Raw genomic sequence first — 21506 nt, forward strand, 5'->3', positions numbered from 1 at the left:
TGCTCGATTCAAGAGCCCTTTAATACCCAATCTTTTCTCTCCATTAAGGCACTTCAACACTTTAATGAAGTCACCTTTCAATCTTCTTTTGATCAGCTAAACAGGTTGAGCTCTTTCAATAGCTCACTAGAAGGCAGTTTTCTCCATCCTCAGAACATTTGGTGGCTCTTTGCTGCCCCAGCTCCAATTTCACATCTTTTTCAAAGGAGGACACCAAAACTGGAGGCTATTCCAGTATCAGTCTCACTGATGCCGTGTCACCTCCTGTGACATTATTGACATAATCTGTAACCGTATAGATCACCATTGCGACCGCTGTTCTATTTGTAGCCAATACTGTAGAAAGATTGTAGCGTAAGGGGTCTATGGAGAGGTTCTGATTGGCTCATTATAATTATGCTATTTCTAGATGTGTATCATTTTTATAGTTGACGTTATGAATTCCTGCTCATTTCCCCACTGGCTGGAGCATGGCTAGAGTGTGTCTGTGGTTAATGATGTTGCTATAGATTGTTCGTTTCCTGCCTTGGCAATTCAGACAGTCCCTTTTCCCAACATATCTCCAGGACATCATTAGTTCTAATAACAGGGGAAGCTTTTCTCTGGGGCACTGAGATTTTTTGGGGAGTTGGTGGCTCCTTTCTTTCCTCACCCTGGAGTAAACTCATAAGAACATAAGAACATAAGAAAGGTCGTACTGGGTCAGACCAAAGGTCCATCGAGCCCAGTATCTGTCTACCGACAGTGGCCAATGCCAGGTGCCCCAGAGGGAGTGAACCTAACGGGCAACGATCAAGTGATCTCTCTCCTGCCATCCATCTCCATCCTCTGACAAACAGAGGCTAGGGACACCATTCTTACCCATCCTGGCTAATAGCCATTTATGGACTTAGCCACCATGAATTTATCCAGTCCCCTTTAAACATTGTTATAGTCCTAGCCTTCACAACCTCCTCAGGTAAGGAGTTCCACAAGTTGACTGTGCGCTGCGTGAAGAAGAACTTCCTTTTATTTGTTTTAAACCTGCTGCCTATTAATTTCATTTGGTGACCCCTAGTTCTTGTATTATGGGAATAAGTAAATAACTTTTCCTTATCCACTTTCTCAACATCACTCATGATTTTATATACCTCTATCATAACCCCCCTTATTCTTCTCTTTTCCAACCTTAGTCTTCTCTTTTCCAACTCAGCTTTTTATTCCATGGTTCATGTTTTATGGAATAACAACATCATCATGAAGAAAGAGGAGAGTGAATATCTCACTGCCAGGGCTGAAGGTGGCCACGTCCCCTCTGTTTGACCGTTACCATTGCAGGAGAGAAGGTTTCAATGGAATCGAATGCCCTGGCTCAGACAAGAGACACAGGGAGGTTTTGCTGTTCATGGATCCATGCAAAGGAAATTGTGTCTCTGTGTGAAATGGAGGAGGGACATGAAATGCCCACAGGGTGGCGCAATGCCCTAAGCTAAGGCAGGAGGGTGAAGGAATGGGGCTGAGGAATGACTGAAGTAGACTCATGTGGGATTGAAATGACATTTGTTTGTGACAGGCAGTGAGAAATTGACATTAATTCAGTTGCAAGGTTGAGGCTTCTTTAGCTCCTTGTAAAACTTTTGAACTTGATTTCCCAGAAGGGAGAAAGGGAAAGTCTGGGGCGGCCTTGAGTCCCTGGCTGGGTCTCCTAGGCAGTGGAAAACATCCCTTGTTTGGCCCTGCCAAGGGGATCATGGAGGCTGAGACGCCCCTCGGCTTGGATCAAAGGGGGAGTTGGATGGAATTTATCACACAACCCTCCCTGCTCCCCAGAGCCCCACGGGGAGAAGCTAGAGAAGGGGGAGTCATTCCTCCCCTGTGCTCCCAGAGGAGCTGCTAACAGGGCCGTCCAGAGGTGGGGGCAAGTGGGGCAATTTGCCCCAGGCCCTGGGTCTTGCAGGGGCCCCACAAGCAGGAGCGTAGCTAGGGGAGCAGGGGGGGCTGCCGCTCCCCCCACTGAGCACATTCCCCCGAAGTGGCGCCTTAGTAGGAATTTTGAATAAGGTGGAAAGATCTGGAATTTCCCCCCCCACACCTCCTGGGGTGGCAGGGGGTGCAGGTGGAGGGGGCAGAGCCCAGGGCTGGGGTAGTGGTGGGGGGTGTCGGTGGGGAGCAGTGGGGAAAGGGCGGAGCCAAGAGCTGGGGCAGCATGGGGTATGTGGGAGAGCCCAGGGCTGGGTTGGCAGGGGGTGCAGGTTGGGAGTGGAGAGCCCAAGGCTGGGATGGCAGGGGGTGTGGGTGGAGGGGGCAGAGCCCAGGGCTGGGGTGCCAGGGAGGTGCAGTGGGGAGCCCAGGGCTTGGGTGGGTGCAGCCAAAATTTCTTTTGCTTGGGACGGCAAAAAACCTAGAGCCGGCCCTGCCTCCACCCACCATGAGGTAGGTAGGAGCAGATCATTATTATCCCTACTTGAAAGATGGAGAAGCTAAGGCTGAGAAAGGAGAATTGACTTGTCTGAGGTCACACAGCCAGTCAGTGGCAGAGTTGGGAATAGGACCCAAGAGCCCTGATTTTCAAACTCACCATCGGATCTTGAATTTCAGACATGGAATGACCTGAGTAAAGTGCTCTCAGATGAGCTCCAGACCAACAACAGTGCACAGGAATTATTCAGCAAGTATTTGAGGAGAACTGCAATGTTAGAGAGAATCATGAGCTGCTCAGAGACCATTAATGCAGAGAAGCAGCAAAATTCGTCAAACATAGAACTGGTTCTGACTTATTTCCTTGGTCTTGAAAGAGAACAAGGACCTGAGTCTCCTCCCTGTCAATAAGCCCCTGCTCAGCCAATCAGGGTAGAGACTGAGGACGGGAGGCTGAGGGTTCTCACCAGAGAGCCCAAAGGATGGCCCAGGTCACTGGTGGGGATCAAATAAAATTCAGAATAAAATTCTGCCTCCTTAAGCTCGTGTTTTCCATGCCTAGAATTCAACTGTCACCAGATGGATCAGACTGAACAGGTTTCAAACCTCCAGGAGGCTCTTACCTTCTAAACAGGGACGGCTGTTTTCTAGTAAAATCACTAAAAGGGAAGGAGAAAACTCGAAAGAGGTTCCTCCTGGCGTTCACGTCCGTGAACCCGAATACTCCCTCAGTCCTCAAAGAGAGACCTGGAGAAGGAGACTTGCTGCAGCAAAGCCACAGGGGTCTCTGAGGTTTCCCTGGCCCCTCGCCCCTGTCCTGCCTGGCTGATGTCAGCATCTCTCTGTGAGGTCACCACCTCCCCACCACCTTGGACCAATAGGCTGAGGTCCTGCAAAGGGCCTTTGTGATGTCACTGCCACACCCCTCCCTTGCTGGGCTAATGTCCTGCCCCTGCCCGGGCACTTTGCAGGTTTGAGCTACTCCCTGGGGATCACCCCACTCCAGGAGCGTTCGTTCTAGGCAGCAAGCCGGCTAGACAGGGAAACATCAGACGCTGCTCCCAATGCTACACTCGGTTTTTCAGAAATTAATCGACTTTACAGCCAGAAGAGACCATTAGAGCATCTAATCTGACCCCCTGCGTATCACAGGCCTCCTGTATGAAACAATAGCTACTTTGGGGGCAAACACATTCCAGAAAGGCATCTTGTCTTCATTAAATGACATCAGGAGATGGAGAATCCATCACTTTCCTTGGTAGCTTGTTCCTGTGGTGAATCATCCTCGCTGTTGAATATTTGTGCCTTAGTTGTAATATGAATTTGTCTCTTTTCACCTTCCTAAAATCAGAGAATCTCAGGGTTGGAAGGGACCTCAGGAGGTCATCTAGTCCAACCCCCTGCTCAAAGCAGGACCAAACCCAACTAAATCATCCCAGCCAGGGCTTTGTCAAGCCTGACCTTAAAAACCTCTAAGGAAGGAGCCATTGGGGCTTGTTATGCCTTTCTCTATGCTCGATTAAAGAGCCCTTTAATACCCAATCTTTTTTCTCCATTAAGGCACTTCAACACTTCAATGAAGTCACCTTTCAATCTTCTTTTGATCAGCTAAACAGGTTGAGCTCTTTCAATAGCTCACTTGAAGGCATTTTTCCTCCAGCCCTCAGGACATTTGGTGGCTCTTTGCTGCCCCAGCTCCAATTTCACAACATCTTTTTCAAATGAGGACACCAAAACTGGAGGCAGTATTCCAGTATCAGTCTCACTGATGCCGTGTCACCTCCTGTGATGTTATTGACATAATCTGTAACCGTATAGATCACTGTTGCGACCGCTGTTCTACTTGTAGCCAACATTGTAGAAAGCTTGTCGTGTAAGTGGTCTATGGAGAGGTTCTGATTGGCTGATTATAATTATGCTATTTCTAGATGTGTATCATTTTTATAGTTGACATTATGAATTCCTGCCCATTTCCCCACTGGCTGGAGCATGGCTAGAGTGTGTCTGTGGTTAATGATGTTGCTGTAGATTGTTCATTTCGTGCCTGGGCAATTCACACAGTCCCTTTTCCCAACATATCTCCAGCACATCATTAGTTCCAATACCAGGGCAGCTTTTCTCTGGGGCACTGAGATTTTTGGGAGTTTTTTCTTTCCTCACCCTGGAGTAAACTCAGCTTTTTATTCCATGGTTCATGTTTTATGGAATAACAACATCAGCATGCAGAAAGAGGAGAGGGAATATCTCACTGCCAGGGCTGAAGGTGGCCATGTCCCCTCTGTTTGACCGTTGCCATTGCAGGAGAGAAGGTGTCAATACAATTGAATGCCCTGGCTCAGACAAGAGACACAGGGAGGTTTTGCTGTTCAGGGATCCATGAAAAGGAAATTGTGTGTCTGTGTGAAACTGAGAAGGGAAATGAAGCGGCCACAGGGTGGCGCAATGCCCTAAGCTAAGGCAGGAGGGTGAAGGAATCGGGCTGAGGAATGACTGAAGTAGACTCATGTGGGATTGAAATGACATTTGTTTGTGTCAGGCAGTGAGAAATTGACATTAATTCAGTTGCAAGGTTGAGGCTTCTTTAGCTCCTTGTAAAACTTTTGAACTTGATTTCCCAGAAGGGAGAAAGGGAAAGTCTGGGGCTGCCTTGAGTCCCTGGCTGGGTCTCCTGGGCAGTGGAAAACATCCCTTGTTTGGCCCTGCCAAGGGGATCGTGGAGGCTGAGACGCCCCTCGGCTTGGATCAAAGGGGGAGTTGGATGGAATTTATCACACAACCCTCCCTGCTCCCCAGAGCCCCACGGGGAGAAACTAGAGAAGGGGAAGTCATTCCTCCCCTGCGCTCCCAGAACAGCTGCTAGCAGGGCCGCCCAGAGGCGGGGGCAAGGGGGGCAATTTGCCCCAGGCTCTGGGTCTTGCAGGGGCCCCCACAAGCAGGAGCGTAGCTAGGGGGGAGTAGGGGGGGCTGCCGCTCCCCCACTGAGCACATTCCCCCAAAGTGGCGCCTTAGTAGGAATTTGGAATAAGGTGGAAAGATCTGGATTTCTCCCCCCCTGCAGAGTGCGGCACTGCTGATTGGCCGCCGTGGCCTGATTGGGCCTCCAGCTCCCATTGGGCCTCCAGCAGCCAGACCCCCCTTGCACGCAGACACACACACACACACACCCGCTGCCTCAGCACGCTGCGGGGGAGGGGCTGTGTGCTGGCACGTGTTTAACTTTGACTCCAGAGGCAGCCAGCGGCTCGAGCTGCTGGGTGGTAAGAGGAGTCCTGGGGGGCAGTCAGGGAGCAGGGGGAGGGTTGGATGGTTCTGGGACTTTCTGGGGCTGGGGCAGTCAGGGAGCAGGGGTTAGATGGGGAAGTCTGGGCCTCTGTCCAACAGCAAAACACAAGCCTAGAAAAGCAGCCGTCAGCGGAAGTGCTATCAGCTGGCCCGGGCAGCCTGCACGGCCCCCGGCTCACTTGCCTGAGCTGTATTGTTAATGCATTTTATTTGGAAGATGCAGCCTGAGTGACTGAAAGGCCCCAAACGCGGCTGAAAGAGCTGGGACAGTTGCAAGCTTTCGCTGCTGGGCTTTTCATAGGGGTCATACAATGCAAACCTGCTTGAGGCTCCGCACAAGAGAGGTTTCTTGAGGCCGTCCATGCAGCTCACAGCTTAAGCTCTTCTAAGCTTGCAGCCGTGGCACAAAAGGATTTGGGAGCAGTTAACAATTCTGTGTGGTTAAGAGATTTTCATTTCCTGGGCCCTGCTACCCAATGCCACAGGGCCCCACAGGGGAGACTGAGTGAATAGCCCGGCTTGTCCTCTGCAAGCCCTTCCTGCTTCTTTCCCTTGTGTTTGCAAGGGTCTCATTAACATGCTGCATCCGAACGCGCCTTCCCTCCAGAGACACAGCCTCCGGGCTTCTCCTCCTTCCTCACTTTCTCCTTCTCTCCCTCTCTGTGGTTTTTCTCCATGCCCTGTTCCTGGTCTGTACTCCCTCTCCACCCCATGCACTGTATTGAGCACGTCTCTGCCTCTCTTGTTTATGGGCCCTGAGCTGGGATGGCAGAGGCAGGGCTATTGCTGTGTTCTCTGCTGGGTCTGTTTGGATCAGACTCTAAAATCAAACGCTCCCTTTGCTAGCAGGATCCCTCCGCCTGCTCACAAGGGCTTCTGGCTACACACTAAAGCCAGGTGCTAGGGCAGAAGCAGCTGCCCATGTACCCTCAATGGCAGGAGCTGTGCGTGGTCCCTGCCCCGCCCCCCCCACTTTGGATTACGGGGTGTGTCTTGGTGTATATTGGGGGTCCTGTCAGGAGCGGGAGTGGTTGGATAGGTGTGGGAGTCCTGGCAGTCTGTCTGGGGCAGGGGTGTGGATAAGGGTCGGGGCAGTAAGGGGACAGGTAGGGTTCTAGGGGGTGTTGGAAAATCATAGTGCTAATGAAGCCTTTCCGTATTAGGCCTGAGTAAACCAAAGTTATGTTATGCTTGTCCAAACTGTGTTGGAAAGCTTACAGAACTCATTAGACTGAAGGCCGTGTATCTACCTAAGTCAGCTATTTCGCTTATCAGTTTTGTTTGGCTCCCCAAGTATATGTTGGCTCCCCAAGTGTATGCAGCTGCGTTCACATGTATGCATCCAAAGTATCTAGTACAAAGGGTCAACGGATGTATCTTGTGTCCCCTTCAGAATGACAAATGTATCCTCAACAGCTGTATGTCTCTTGTAGCCCCCACAAAATGATATATGTATCCTGCGTACCCAATTATCCCCTAATAGATACATGTACAGGATCTATAGGTCAACCAAATGACGTAGACAAACGTAGGCTAAGTTGTTTGTTACCGGCTATAAAGGTAGGCCGCTTGGCCATGAAAGGTGTGTCTCTTTCTCTGGCACTAGCCGAGAGGAACACCCGCTCAGCTGACCGATCAATAAAGGGTGTGGTACTTGTCTTCCTGTCTCCGTGCCTCCTTGATGTAATTAGGTAAGCTCCGGGGGGAAAACGAGCCCTTTTGGCTAACAAATGGCGACTCCACGCCGGGACTTCTCTCCCTGTTGGGGGCGCTGACCGGCGGCCGAGGACGGCTCAGGAGAGTGGCCACCTTGAGCTATTGGTTTGCTCAAGCTCCGGGTCGCCGCAATTGGCCGGGACGGCTACGCCCCCTCCACAGAGAACTCCAGCCGACACGGAAGCAAGACAGTACCAGAAGAGGGGAGTCCACCTGCCGGATGCGGCCACTCCGGGCGTGGTAAGTGCGTTACCTCTTGGGTTTGAGGATTAACGCCCCCGAAGAGTGAGGGTTGGGACATTGGGCCCCTAATGGTGAAGGAACCCACAGATAGGAAGGTGTGTGGGTAAAAGTTTTCTGACTGAGGTACCTAGGTGCAGGCACGACAAATGAATAACTCCACTAACTCTACTGGTTCGTGGACCGTGCTGAATGAATATTGGAATGTAAATACTACCCTCTCTGCGTGTGTACACGGAAAATGGATAAGGGACAGTCTACACATTCCACCTCACCCCCTAAGGGTACCTCAGCATATTATATGTACGTACATTATGGTTCTAAAACCTGCAGGTATTTAGAGAATTGGAATCTTTATACGCGTGAAGATCCATCTAAACAATGCCCATTAAAAGGTACCTTTAATCTAGATAAGATCATATATCTCAGAGGAGCTTTTAATCACCAAAGAAAAGCCTCTGACACAGTGTGAGCAATTTGTCTAGAAACGGGTTAATTTAAAACTCAGCTTCGCCCAGAGATAAAAAGAGAAAGTTGTTTTATGCTCAAGGTCAAGCAAACCAAAGGCAGTACAAGTTACAGAACTGAGATTACATTTGCAAAGCTTAACTGTTTGGTGAGGTCTGACTTTGTGACGGATGCCGGTGCTGGTGTGGCTTGGTGACACTGGAGAAGCCAGAGGTAGCTGACCTGGACTAGAATCTCTGAAAGAGACACCGCAGGAGATTCCAGGGTGTAAAAGAACAGCCTTCCCAAGAGCGGAAGCATGTTGGACATTCTGAACAAGCTATATACAGGATAATCTCCCGTCCACCTATTCCCCTTTTCTGAATGTTATATACAGACGTGGCCAGTCTGGATATGTGTAAGTATGGGGCATTCGTATTTTTCTTGAGTGATGTGGGAGCATTCCCAACACTCTCCATTGTTGTTTTATCATTTTAATGAAGCTTTAAAATTTGGTTATATGGTGTATTTTCTCTATCCTCCTGCAACGTCCTGCAGTGTCAGTTTGATCACCTGACATGAGGCATAAATTGGTAACAGAAATTTGTCACAGTTTGGTGAGCAATAGAGAATGGGGGAACCCTGTAAAATTTACACCATCTATTTGTTTTACCCTTGTTGTTTTATGTTTGTTTTATTTGGTTCTGTTGGTGTTATATGTTGAGGATTGCATAATTAAAGGTGTGCCCATTCTCAGCTGCAGTAAGTCTGAGAACTGGAGAAGGGTTTAGCATTCCTCTCTCCACCCTGGTTGACCGGGACGGGTGGCAGGTGGATCTACCCCCAGTCATAGCAGGACTGGGCAATAGAAATAGTTGGAGAAAAGGAAAAAAATGTGTATTTGGTAATTAGAATTGAGCAATTAAGAGCATAGATCATGAACCAGGCAGCAACTCAAACCTGCGCCCAGGGCAAGTTGCAGGCCTTGAGACAGGACTTCCAGTTAGAAAAGGAAGCCCTGGCTAAGCAAGTACCAGTCCTTCAGGGACTTGTTAAAATGTAACCATTCGTGCTCAGCATATGCCGTAACAGCAGTGTGTTTGCTACAAGAGGCAATTAAATAGTTAACGCCAGTGGGCCATGCGTTTTGCCCAGGTGGCGAGCCTCACACGGGAGGACTCGGGTAGTCTTGTGAATAAAATGTTTTAGGGAAAAGACCAGAAAGGTAGGGGCAGAAGCCCATGAAAGAAACGGTTCAGCAAAAAAAAAAAAAAAAAAAAAAAAGGATCGGGCCCAGGCGGGCAGGCAACAGACAGAGAGCTTGGAGAACAGGTTGGAAACTTTTGAGGGTCTCGTGGAAGGAAGAAGTAAGTGAGTATAAGCATGGGGATTTCAAATACTCAGGAGGATATTTGGAATGGCGATTTGAATTGGTAAGTGGCTGTTGAAAGACAAAGCAAGTGATATAAGGAAAGAGCAAGTGATTTGAAGGAGAGTGAAGAGTTAACTCTGTAGTTGCTGGAGGGAATAGTAGTTGAACTTTGTAAAAATGCTAAAGAGAAAAGTTCTTGGTGTTTTTTTTAAATGTTTGTAAATAAATTCAGGCAAAGAAATTATTAGATTGCAATCATTTGGCTATGAACAATTTTGTTGAATTAGCTAAAGAATGTATACAGTGCTATGTAAATAAAAATTTATTAGGCTCTAAGGCACTATAAGTGGTGATGTTTTCTTTCAGTGTTTAAAAGCAGGAGTTAAAAGTAAAAAGCAAACCAGAAAGCATCTGTATTAATGCAAATTATCTAACTGATAAGGTAGAGGCCACTGAAATCTGGGCTGTCTATGAAACACATATAAGACAATATGGGGTAATTCCCTTGTTTTGCCTGAAATCAACAAGGGTATTTGTATATTTTAAGCAATAATTGACTGCCCAGAAGGGGTAGACCTCTGTTTTTGTCTTTCAGATAATCAAAGAAAACTAATGCCAGCTAAACAGCATACAACATACCATGATTTACTGGCAGAGTAAAAATTATGTTTTGTGTTCTATGTTCTGTCTTGTGGTGTCTGTCTCGTGGTCAGAATTGTTGTGTTTAATATTTTCATGGGATGGTCTGGTTTGAAATAAAGCAGAAGGCTTGAATTGAAATGCAGATATTTGTTTTGTTCAACTTAAAATACAAAGTGTTTGGATACATCAGAAAAATGTGATATACTAAAGTCTTATGTATTTTCTTAAGTAAAAGAAAAAAACTGCATTGGCCAAATTGCATACTAACAGTCTTTGGAAGCAAGGACATAAAAAGTTAACCCACTCCCCATATTGTACATGGGATCCTTCTGGCTACCTCAGATTTCTAGCCAGAGGGCTGGGGATGGTGGGAAGCTATTGAACTAGAGCTTGTATTAAATGAACTCATCAAAGTGGGTGTGCTTGTCCTGGCTTGTTGTTCCAAAGCTCTGTAATAAGGTTATTTTAGTAGAAGGGTATATGTGGCATACATTAAATAATAAGAGTAATGTACTGTATAACACCAATGTGTATGTGTTCATTGTTAACAAAAGGTGTATAAGTAAAAAGTAAAAGTTTCCTTTGTAGGTTAAAAAAGAAGCCAAAAAGGGGAAAAGGAAAAAGAACGGGTTAACTGAGAAAAACTTTAATTAGCAAGCTCAGTCCAAAAAAAAAAAAAAAAAAAAAAAAAAAAAGAGATACACTGACTTCGTTCAAGGACACTGTTCACAGTTAGCCAAGTTTTAACAACCAGAAAAGGGGGGCTTGAATATGCCCAACCAGCTGTAAAATCTGCAAAGACACTAATGCAATGTGTTAGGTTTCCTTTTTACACAGGTAAAGACGCACTACCCGAAGACCCTAGCAGCCCTGCCACTCCATGGAACCTGGAGACCGGATCAAATGTACAGGTCCACCAACGAAAGACTGCTTTGGCTCCACGCGGGAAAGGCCCTTATTGAGTCCTGCTGATTACCAACACCGCTGGGTTTTCCCACGACTGATTGCTTGGACCCATGATTCTCACTGCAAAAAGACCCCTCTACATCAGGAGAATTCTCCTACTGACGATTAGCCTATTCCTTCTTCTAGCTCCACTGTGCCTTCTGGACAGCAGGGAAAAAGGACAAGGTGACGTGCTAGCTAACCTCTCCCTTGTCCGCTGACAGACCTACTGTGCCTTTGAACTTTTCTAGAAGAATCAAAAACCATTACAGGGTGATGTGCTGATAATCTCTCCCCTGTAGAATGCTAAACTACAATTGTTTTGGGAAAGGAGAAGGAACGCTCACTCCACTGACATTGCCAAAGTCCAGGAATTCCTGACTAAAAAGGACATTGAGAACTGACCCTGGTAAAGAAACAAAAATTCTACACTGGCAGGAAGAAACTTGTGGGATCCTGTTTGGAAATGTGGTATTAATTGAATTTTGGGGTTTATTCTACAGGCTGCGCCCTGTGTTTTGGATAAATCCTTTAGTATGTATTGCCCTCCCTAATTGGATTTTAAATGACATTGCCTTTATCCAGTTTTCAGATCACTTTTACATACCCAGATTGCTCACAGGGGACTGCCATTAGATTAGCACAACAAAGAGCCTGGGTTATTTCCTCTGGAAAAAGACGAAATTGGGCAGATCCCTGTGGGCTGGGGCCAATAGTGTAGCAGCCATTTGGAATATTCTTAAAGGCCAAGAACATAATAAGAAATTGGGCCGACTAGAAAGGGCCACTAGCCTTATTTCTGAAGTTCAGCTAACCCAAGTATAGGCTGAAGTTGGTGAGTTACATGTCATTTCCACCCTTAGTTCTATAACCCAGAAGTTACTGACAGAGATGGTATTGAATATCACTGAGGCTGGGAAGGCATTGCAGTGGGATCTAGTATGTTTAAAATTTCAGGATTTCCTCGATGACCAGCTGATGGCCATTTGAAGTGATCTTGAGCACCAGACTTGACCCACTGCCCTTACAGACATATCAGGAACCATCTGATCTGTGGTCATGAAGACATACTTGGACACTTTCTGGGTGGAAGTGTGAACATTTACAGTGCTCCTTCCAAGCATATGGACCGGTTGGGGTGGGTGTGGCTCCCACATACCGAATCCTGCCGGGTCCATGGGAGGCTGCATATGGGATTAAATTATTCACCGAGACATTTGGGAAATTAAACCACTGGGTATACCTACCTGAGTTATAGTCAGTGCCCGATCCCTTCGTTGTTAAATGAACAAGGTTCTACTCTTTTGTCCATGCATTCATTCCTGGGTTGGGGTGACTAAGCTTAAAAGAGCAGTTGTAAATATTTCTGCAGAGCTTCATTGCTTTTGGCCTCAAAGTGTGAGAAAACTCAGCCAAAAGGTTTGGTGAGTATTCTCAAAGGGGAGTTGTTGGAAAATCATAGTGCTAATGAAGCCTTTCCGTATTAGGCCTGAGTAAACCAAAGTTATGTTATGCTTGTCCAAACTGTGTTGGAAAGCTTACAGAACTCATTAGACTGAAGGCCGTGTATCTACCTAAGTCAGCTATTTCGCTTATCAGTTTTGTTTGGCTCCCCAAGTATATGTTGGCTCCCCAAGTGTATGCAGCTGCGTTCACATGTATGCATCCAAAGTATCTAGTACAAAGGGTCAACGGATGTATCTTGTGTCCCCTTCAGAATGACAAATGTATCCTCAACAGCTGTATGTCTCTTGTAGCCCCCACAAAATGATATATGTATCCTGTGTACCCAATTATCCCCTAATAGATACATGTACAGGGTCTATAGGTCAACCAAATGACGTAGACAAACGTAGCCTAAGTTGTTTGTTACCGGCTATAAAGGTAGGCCGCTTGGCCATGAAAGGTGTGTCTCTTTCTCTGGCACTAGCCGAGAGGAACACCCGCTCAGCTGACCGATCAATAAAGGGTGTGGTACTTGTCTTCCTGTCTCCGTGCTTCCTTGGTGTAATTAGGTAAGCTCCGGGGGGAAAATGAGCCCTTTTGGCTAACAGGGGCAGTTAGGGACCAGGGTCCCAGGAGGGGGCAGTCAGGGGACAAGGAGTGGGGGGGTGTTGGGGATTTTGAAGGGGGCAGGAAGTGGGAGGGAGCGGATGTAATTAGTAATTTGATATGTTGGGTGGTGCCTTTTTTTATGTGTTCGCTTCCCCTCATGTGAGACCCTGGCTACGCCGCTGCCCACGGGAATACAGTATTCTACAGTATTGCAACATTTTTGTCTGGAAGGGGTCCCTGAAATTGCTTTGCCCCAGGCCCCCTGAATCCTCTGGGCAGCCCTGGAAGAGAGGCAGTGGCTGGTGGCACAGGAGGGGGTGCAGGGGTTAGGGGTGAAGGGGGCATGAGAGGGGTAGTGGCTGGGGCACAGGAGGGGGTGCAGGGGTCAGGGGTGAAGGGGTGCAGGAGCGGGGCAGGGGCTGGGGGCACAGGAGGGGGTGCAGGAGTTAAGGGCAAAGGGGACACAGCGTAGGGGTTGGGGCACAGGAGGGGGCAGAGTTAGGGGTGGGGGAGGTGCAAGGGTCGGGAGTGCAGGAGCTGGGGGTAAAGGGTCAGGGGGATCGTCCAGGGGCAATGGGGAAGTGCCAAAGTACAAGTTTTGCCCAGGGCACCATTGCCCCTAACGCTGGTCCTTGGTAACATTTCTTGCAGGGACGGGGAGGGGAGAGACGAGGCGTTTTCTCTCTGTTTCTTTCCTCTCCGTTTTCTGCTCCTTCCTTCAATTCCAGAAACCTCCCTTGTGTGTCAGACGGTGCAGTGACGCCCTCCCCACCCCAGGCCTCTGGAGCCTTTGGAGCAGGAAGATCCCAGGAGCTGAGGCTGGATCCAGGGGTGAGTAGCTAGCAGGAAGGAGTCGTAGCAGCTCTTCTGGGAGCGCAGGGGAGGAATGACTCCCCCTTCCCTAGCTTCTCCCCGTGGGGCTCTGGGGAGCAGGGAGGGTTGTGTGATAAATTCCTGTAACCCTTCTGCCCCTCTGAGTTGTCAGCAACAAGGGCCGGGCTCAGTATCTAGCGGTTCTGTTTCAATAACACAATGCAAAAGTGGCTCGAGCCCCCACCCAGTGACCTGGGACAATTACATACCACCCCCGGGCGCCTCTAGGAGGCAATACTTCCCCTCTCGCAAGCAGGGAGTCTGAGCCGCTCCACTCCACCAGCCGTTCCATGAACCACTCCAGTGGTCCCTGCAAACTGCTCTGCTGGGGCAGCAAAGAGCCACCAAAGGTTCTGAGGGCTGGAGAAAAATGCCTTCTAGGGAGCTATTGAAAGAGCTCAACCTGTTTAGCTGATCAAAAGAAGATTGAAAGGTGACTTCATTGAAGTGTTGAAGTGTCTTAATGGAGAGAAAGGATTGGGTATTAAAGGGCTCTTGAATTGAGCAGAGAAAGGCATAACAAGACCCCATGGCCTGAAGGTGAAAAGAGACAAATTCATATTACAGCTAAGGCACAAATATTCACCAGTGAGGATGATTCACCACAGGAACAAGCTACCAAGGAAAGTGGTGGATTCTCCATCTCCTGAAGTCATTTAATGAAGACTAGATGCCTTTCTGGAATGTGTTTGCCCCAAAAGTAGCTCTTGTGTCATACAGGAGGCCTGTGATATGCAGGGGGTCAGATTAGATGCTCTAATGGTCTCTTCTGGCCATAAAGTCGACTCATTTCTGAAAATCTGAGTGTAGCATTGGGAGCAGCGTCTGATGTTTCCCTGTCTAGCCGGCTTGCTGCCTAGAACGAACGCTCCTTGAGTGGGGTGATCCACAGGGAGTAGCTCAAACCTCCAAAGTGCCTGGGCAGGGGCAGGACATTGGCACAGCAAGGGAGGGGTGGGGCAGTGACATCACAAAGGCCTTTGGCAGGACCTCAGCCTATTGGTCCAAGGTGGTGGGGAGGTGGTGACCTCACAGAGAGATGCTGACATCAGCCAGGCAGGACAGGGGCGAGGGGCCAGGGAAACCTCAGAGACCCCTGTGGCTTTGCTCCAGCAAGTCTCCTTCTCCAGGTCTCTCTTTGAGGACTGAGAGAGTATTCGGGTTCACGGACGTGAGCGCCAGGAGGAACCTCTTTCAAGTTTTCTCCTTCCCTTTCAGTGATTTTACTGGAAAACAGCCGTCCCTGTTTAGAAGGTAAGAGCCTCCTGGAGGTGTGAAACCTGTTCAGTCTGATCCATCTGGTGAGAGTTGAATTCTAGGCATGGAAAACATGAGCTTAAGGAGGCAGAATTTTATTGCACACCTGGATTTTGTCCCTTAGAATCACTGGGGACATTGGGGTTTGTCCTTTTTGTTTCACCTCTTGCTCCATCCACTGTCTGATCCCTCTTTTCTCTTAGTCTCTTGCTTCCTTTGTCCTTTCTCCTGTTCCCCTCCCAACACCAGGTTTTTTTCTCCTGCTGATAACCGCTCACGTTAACTGATCACTCTCGTTATAGTGTATATGGCAACACCCATTTTTTTCATGTTCTCTGTGTGTATATATATATCCTACTGTATTTTTAACTGCATGCGTCCGATGAAGTGGGTTTTAGCCCACAAAAGCTTATGCTCAAATACATTTGTTAGTCTTTATGGTGCCACATGTTCTCCTTGTACTTTTTGCAGATAAATTAATGGAGGTTAAGTGCATTAATGGCTATTAGCCAGGATGGGTAAGGAATGGTGTCCCTAGCCTCTGTTTGTCAGAGGGTAGAGATGGATGGCAGGAGAGAGATCACTTGATCATTACCTGTTAGGTTCAGTCCTCTGGGGTACCTGGCATTGGCCACTGTTGGCAGATAGGATATGGGGATGGATGGACCTTTGGTCTGACCCAGTATGGCCGTTCTTATGTTCTTATGAAGGGAGGGGCAGAGCCCTGCAACAGAGTTTCTGTAGTGTAGTGGTTATCACGTTTGCCTAACACGCAAAAGGTCCTTGGTTCAAAACCAGGCAGAAACATGATGGCTTAATTTTTCCCAGCTCCTAGTGGCCTGTCCCTGCTGTTGTAGGAGCAGCAGTGATTTCTATGCTCAATAGGTGTGTTATACTTCCCCCATTCCCATTTTTGTCTCCTCTCCCTCTCTGAATGCCTGTGAAGTGGCTTTCCCCCTCCCACTCCCGCTCCCTCCTGCAATGCTTGTGGGATGAAGGGGCTGGTTGAACAGCTGGAAGATCAGAAGAGCTCCTAGATAGAGAAGGTGTCTGGGACTCTCATTAGGCAGCACTCACACACCCAGAGCAGGGACACTGCATGGACACTGCCCAAGGTGGAGTGTGACCCACCAGATGCAGCCAAGTCATCTCCAGTCGCAGGCCATGAGGAGCAGGTCCTTAAAAGGGGAAGGGGCCCTGTGCTCAGGAGTCACTCACAAGCTTGTACCTCCAGTGAATGCCCTTCGCCCCGACCGCCTGGCCAGTGGTTCGCTGCATTGCAGTTCATTGTGCCTCAGGAAGACTTACCTTCATCGCACCGTCCATCGCGGCGCTGGGGGACACTTACCTGGCAGAATCCTGTGCCTGCCTCTTGGCTTCCCAGGGGTGGCTACTTGCAGCCCAGGAGAAGAAGGATGGTTCTGATGAAAGGAAGACAAGCAAAGCTCTGGGAGGAAATTTGGGTGTGGGCTCTGCGCTGGGGGTGGGGGGTGGGGTGCAGGAGTGGTGGTGCAGCTCCCAAAGTGACCGGTACACACAACCCTCCGGCAGCAGCTCCTAGATGAGTGGGGCCAGGGGATTTCCATGTGCTGCTGTCTGCAGGCGCTGCCTCCAGAGCTCCCATTGGCTGCGGTTCCTGGCCAATGGGAGCAGCGGAGCAGGCGCTCAGGGCAGGGGCAGCACGTGGAGACACTCCCCACCCCAGGGATGCTGGGACATGCCAGCCACTTCTGGGAGCGGCACGGAGGGACGGATGAGAGTGGGCATGGAGCCACCTTAGTGCTGCTGGCACATCTCTGCACACCCATTGGGGAGGGGAGCAGAGGGCCTCCATGTGCTGCCTGGGGTAGGGGCAGTGCACAGAGCTGCCTCCCCTCCCGGGTCTATTACAGGAGTGGGTGGGTGGGGTCTTTTGGCCTGCAAGGTGCAGCAGGTCGGACTAGATGATCACACTGGTCCCTTCTGACCTTAAAGGCTCTGAGTCTAAAAGGAGAGGGAAGTAAAGGAATTTAAAAAAATAAACCAAGCATTGTAATACCAGGATGACTCCAACTGCTTATTATATAGTCCTGCCCCTTTTTTCCTCCACAGAGTGTTTAATGACCTGTTGGGATTTGGGACACTGATTCTCTCATTCCATTGATAAACTGAAACTAAATCAATTCCCAGTGGAAGAATCATCATATCATTGCATTGGCTGGGAATCAAACCCAGATCAATTGCTTGGAAGGCAGCTATGCTCACCACTATATCACCAATGCATCTAGTGAAAGTCTCTGATTTTTCACACTTGGTGATTGGTCACCTTACTTCTCAGCATGAGGCAAATGTCTCTGTGGTCTCTGCCGTTCATGGTGGGGAGTTTCCCCACTGATAACAGTTCTTGCTGGGTCGGGGAGGGGAGAGAGAAGAGGCGTTTATTCTGTTTCATTCCTCTCCATTTTCTGTTCCTCCCCTTCCCTTCCAGGGTCCTCCCTTCCATTTCAGACTGTGCAGTGACACCCTCCCCGCACCCAGGACTCTCGAGCCTCTGGAGCAGCACGATCCCATGAGATCCTCAGTGACCAAGGGTCTTTTCCAACTTCCAAGAGACCCCAGCTTGAGTCTAAAGGAAGCTCTGTTCCTTCCTGGGGATCCTCTCTCCCTTCATGGAGATCAAGAGCATGAAGCCTCTCTGCCTTGCCTCCTGGGTCTGAATTAATGTCCCATTTCCCACTATGTGCTCGAAAGAAACAAATGTTTCTAACCCAGGTGAGTGGAGTTAATTCAGCTGGAATCCTTCACCCACATTCCTTAGGAGATACAGACTCTCTGTGACACAGACTGACTGGGGTTCATCTCTGCATGTCCCCAATGGGGAAGGAAAGACACTGAGGGGGAAGGAAGAAGATGGACAGAAGGAGTCAAATGGGGCTAGACCAGAATAGGACATTTTCTGCCTGTTAAAATGTACTAGACTCTAATTGCTTAAAACAAAACAAAACCCCACCAGCTTCTGCTTGAACCATCAGCTTTTCACAGAGCAGCCAAAGTGGTGAAGCACAGACACACATAACCACCGACAGCCCAAGTTTGTCTAAGAAGCTCCTATAGTGGCTCATGCAGGGGGAAATACAGCTGTGGGTGTGAGTTCAGGCCTCACCCAGAGCATTGGTTTTCATTAGCCACGGAGCTTCCCCCACTTGCTTTGCCCAATTCACATGGAAAGTGCCATAGGAGGGTGATGAGAGTAAATTCTAAACTCTGAAATGCGGAGGTTGGCCCAGAGATTGGGATAAGGGGTTTGAAGAGAAAAAGCTCTAAGAGTATAAAACCAGACAGTCTCCAGGGGCAGGTCCGGCACAACGCCTCAACAGGGAGCCATTCGGGGGAGGGGGTTTCACTTCCTCTGTTCAATGTCCTGAGAGGTATTTGAAGATGAAGATAACACCATGGCTAACAGGTGACTGGCATGTCCTGGGTTAAAGAAAGGGACCTGGGTTAATAGTCTGAAGATTTGCGTTACCGTCACTGTCTGACCCCACTTCAGGGCAGAGCAGGTTTGTACGTTGCTGGGTGGAACGCACAGACTCCTGGAGAGCAGGGGCACTTAGGAGACTTTCTACACTTGCTGTTTTGAAGCAATTCAGTAAAATAACAGAGGAGCTACAATGTCTGGTCCAAAATTTCAGCTGCCCCTGGTACAAAAACGCTATTTTAGGATCTACATCGGAGGCTCCTGGCACTAGGACACCTGGCCAGAGAGCTCAGTGGGGGCGTAACAGCTGCTGACTCTGAGGGTCCTGGGCTAAATCCACTTGCAGGGGGAAGCGTGTTGATTTATTTGATGGATAATGAGCACCAGCTACCAGGGGAGAAGCCCTGAGAGTCGCTGCCACTCCAGCTGCTGCTGGGGCAGGGGGGAGCCCCAGGGGGCCAGCTGCTGCTCTGGCCACCCCAGAAGAGCTGCCAGAGGCCACCAAGCTGTGGCTGCTCCTGCTGCCCTCGGGACCACTGGTCAAGTGGTCCCCAGGGCCAGCCGCATTGGCCGCTGCTTGGGCGGTCCCTGGAGCCAGTTGATTGAGTGGCCCTGGAGTCAGCCACTGTGGCCACTGCAGAAGTTACGGAGGTTGCAGGAAGTCACAGAATCCATCACTTCCACCACCTCCGTGACAGACACGGAGACAAACCCTTCCCTGCTGTGACTGCAGTTCCTGGAAGGAAAGAGAAGAACAGAAAGTGACGAGAGAAAGAAAAAAAGAGAGATTCCCTGTCACCTCTCTCCCTGCTGCCTCCCCCCTTGTATTCTGTAACCCCATCTCACTGGGTTCCCTGTGCTGGTGCCATGGGGGTGACACTAGAGTTCTGGGGATTTGGGGGGCTCTTCATTTCTCAACATTTCACCCAAATTTGTCTTTGGGCTGAAATTTCTCCTGTTAGGCCTCTGTCAGAGCTGTACCCCACCCTGTTTGTGGGTGGTGGGGGGAAGAGGGGAGATGTAAATTGCAGAGCAGGCACAGAAGTCGCTCATAAAGGGTCATATTGATCTGGTGACTGGTTCTGACCGGGGTCACATGTCCTCTGACACAGGCTCATGTGCAGAACATGGGAGCTCTGGCTTGTCCTAAATGCTGTAGAGTGTGAGTTCCTGGGAAAGGGCAGGGGAGAGGGAGCAAGAGGAGAAAGGCAGAGACATTGGAGAAGAGGAATTGGGGGGAGAAGAAGGAGAGAACAGAGAGACAATAAATGATTGAAGCAGAACAGGTGTCCCAACTCCATCTTGCTCATCACAGGTGTTCAGAGAGACAGGTAGTTTTCCAGTGTCAAGTCTGAACTTTGATTCTAACAATGTGCATTGAAATATCAAGGGGATCTCCACATACGTGATCTCTTCCCCCTTCCCCTTTTTTAGTATTAATTTTTATTTTGATGTGTTTGGCTTAACCGTGATCGTCTCTTTCCCCACCTGTATTGCAATTTGGGGGTTATGTTTATTTTGCCTCCCTGTTGTTCATGTCATTATAATTATAACAGCAAAGGAATCTGCAGGAGCAAAAACTGACTCAAAACTTCATTTCCCCATCATGCCGGAACATCCTACAAACAGCTCACGCAGCTGGAATCATAACACGCAAGGCCAGGGGATGGGAGATGCAGGTTTCCAAGTGTTCTGTCTTTCTCAGATGATACATTCCAGCCCCTTGTGTGCCTCCATCCTGTATGACCTGCTGGACTTTGACACATTTATTGTTTCATTCTATAGATAATGTGATTGTAACACAATGTGAGTGAAATTAAACCACTTCCAGATGAGGAAACAACAGAAGAGAAAAGCCATTATTGCATTGGCTGGGAATCAAACCCAGATGAATTGCTTGGAAAACACCTACGCACGACTATACCACCAATGAATCTGGAAAGAGTAGCTTTCCTGCAGGTTCTGTGTGCTGGCAAAGGGGGTGACATATGACCATGGAGTTAGTGAGCAGGGTGGATGGGCTGGAAGCTGCCTGACAGCTGGGAGCAGAGTTACCATCCCAGAGTGACTGAAAGGGGCAATGTTGAAAACAGATCTCACTGGGAGCTGGCCCCACACCTGCCCGCCCTAGGAGAGCTAGCTCCTGCTGGCTCCCAGCACTAAAGGGAGGGGTCGATGGGAAATCAGGAGCCTGAGACTGACAGTCCCCAGGAACAATGTGGAGAGGCCAATGCTCCAGGTCAGCCTGATTGACAGGGCAGGCAGGCTATTCAAGGAGTCAGGAGGCCAGGGGGGTCCCGTCCTCCCTGTGAGCTGGAATTGTCTGAGTCACATGGAGTGGGGCCGAGCTAAGGAGAGAGCAGGGGACCCAAGCTGAGCTGATGGTAGCAGAGCTGCAGCCCCAAACCAGAGCACAGCCCAGAGAGAGCAGCCCTGCCCTGGGAGCAGAGCTGTAACAACTGGAGCCAGAGAGGCCAGACAAGCAGCCCAGGGAGCTGAAGGCAGAGCAGCAGCAGCAGCCGTGCTGAGGCAGAGCGGAGCTGGAGCAGGCCGGAGCTGGGTGCGGTGAGCAGCTGGGGAGAGTGAGGGGGACCCTGGGCAGTGGGCCCAGCACAGGGAGACGCCTCAGCCAAGAGGCCCTGCAGGACAGACTTAGAGGGGGATCGTAACCCTGACAGGGCGGGGGTGATGCTGGGGAGAAGGGTCCTGCCACCCAGAGCCTGAGAGTGTGTGGCCACCGCTAGAGCAAGTGTCCAACCTGCAGCGTCCCTGCAGCACAGCCAGGGCCTGAGGAGGCGGCCTGGGACCTACAAGGAACAGACT

At 49.4% G+C, this 21506-nt stretch overlaps 2 non-coding genes and 1 pseudogene across 2 annotated transcripts; 1 reads left to right on the forward strand and 2 right to left on the reverse strand.

Annotated features, from left to right (window-relative positions):
* Positions 1-21506, reverse strand: part of LOC120381498 — a 384534-nt pseudogene that overhangs the window by 139010 nt on the left and 224018 nt on the right.
* TRNAV-AAC lies at positions 15961-16033 on the forward strand. The gene has a single exon. It is a non-coding gene; the product is annotated as a tRNA-Val (tRNA).
* On the reverse strand, positions 17416-17487 carry TRNAG-UCC. The gene has a single exon. It is a non-coding gene; the product is annotated as a tRNA-Gly (tRNA).

This window comes from Mauremys reevesii, linkage group 14 (genome assembly GCF_016161935.1).
Source record: "Mauremys reevesii isolate NIE-2019 linkage group 14, ASM1616193v1, whole genome shotgun sequence".
Lineage (NCBI taxonomy): Eukaryota > Metazoa > Chordata > Testudines > Geoemydidae > Mauremys > Mauremys reevesii.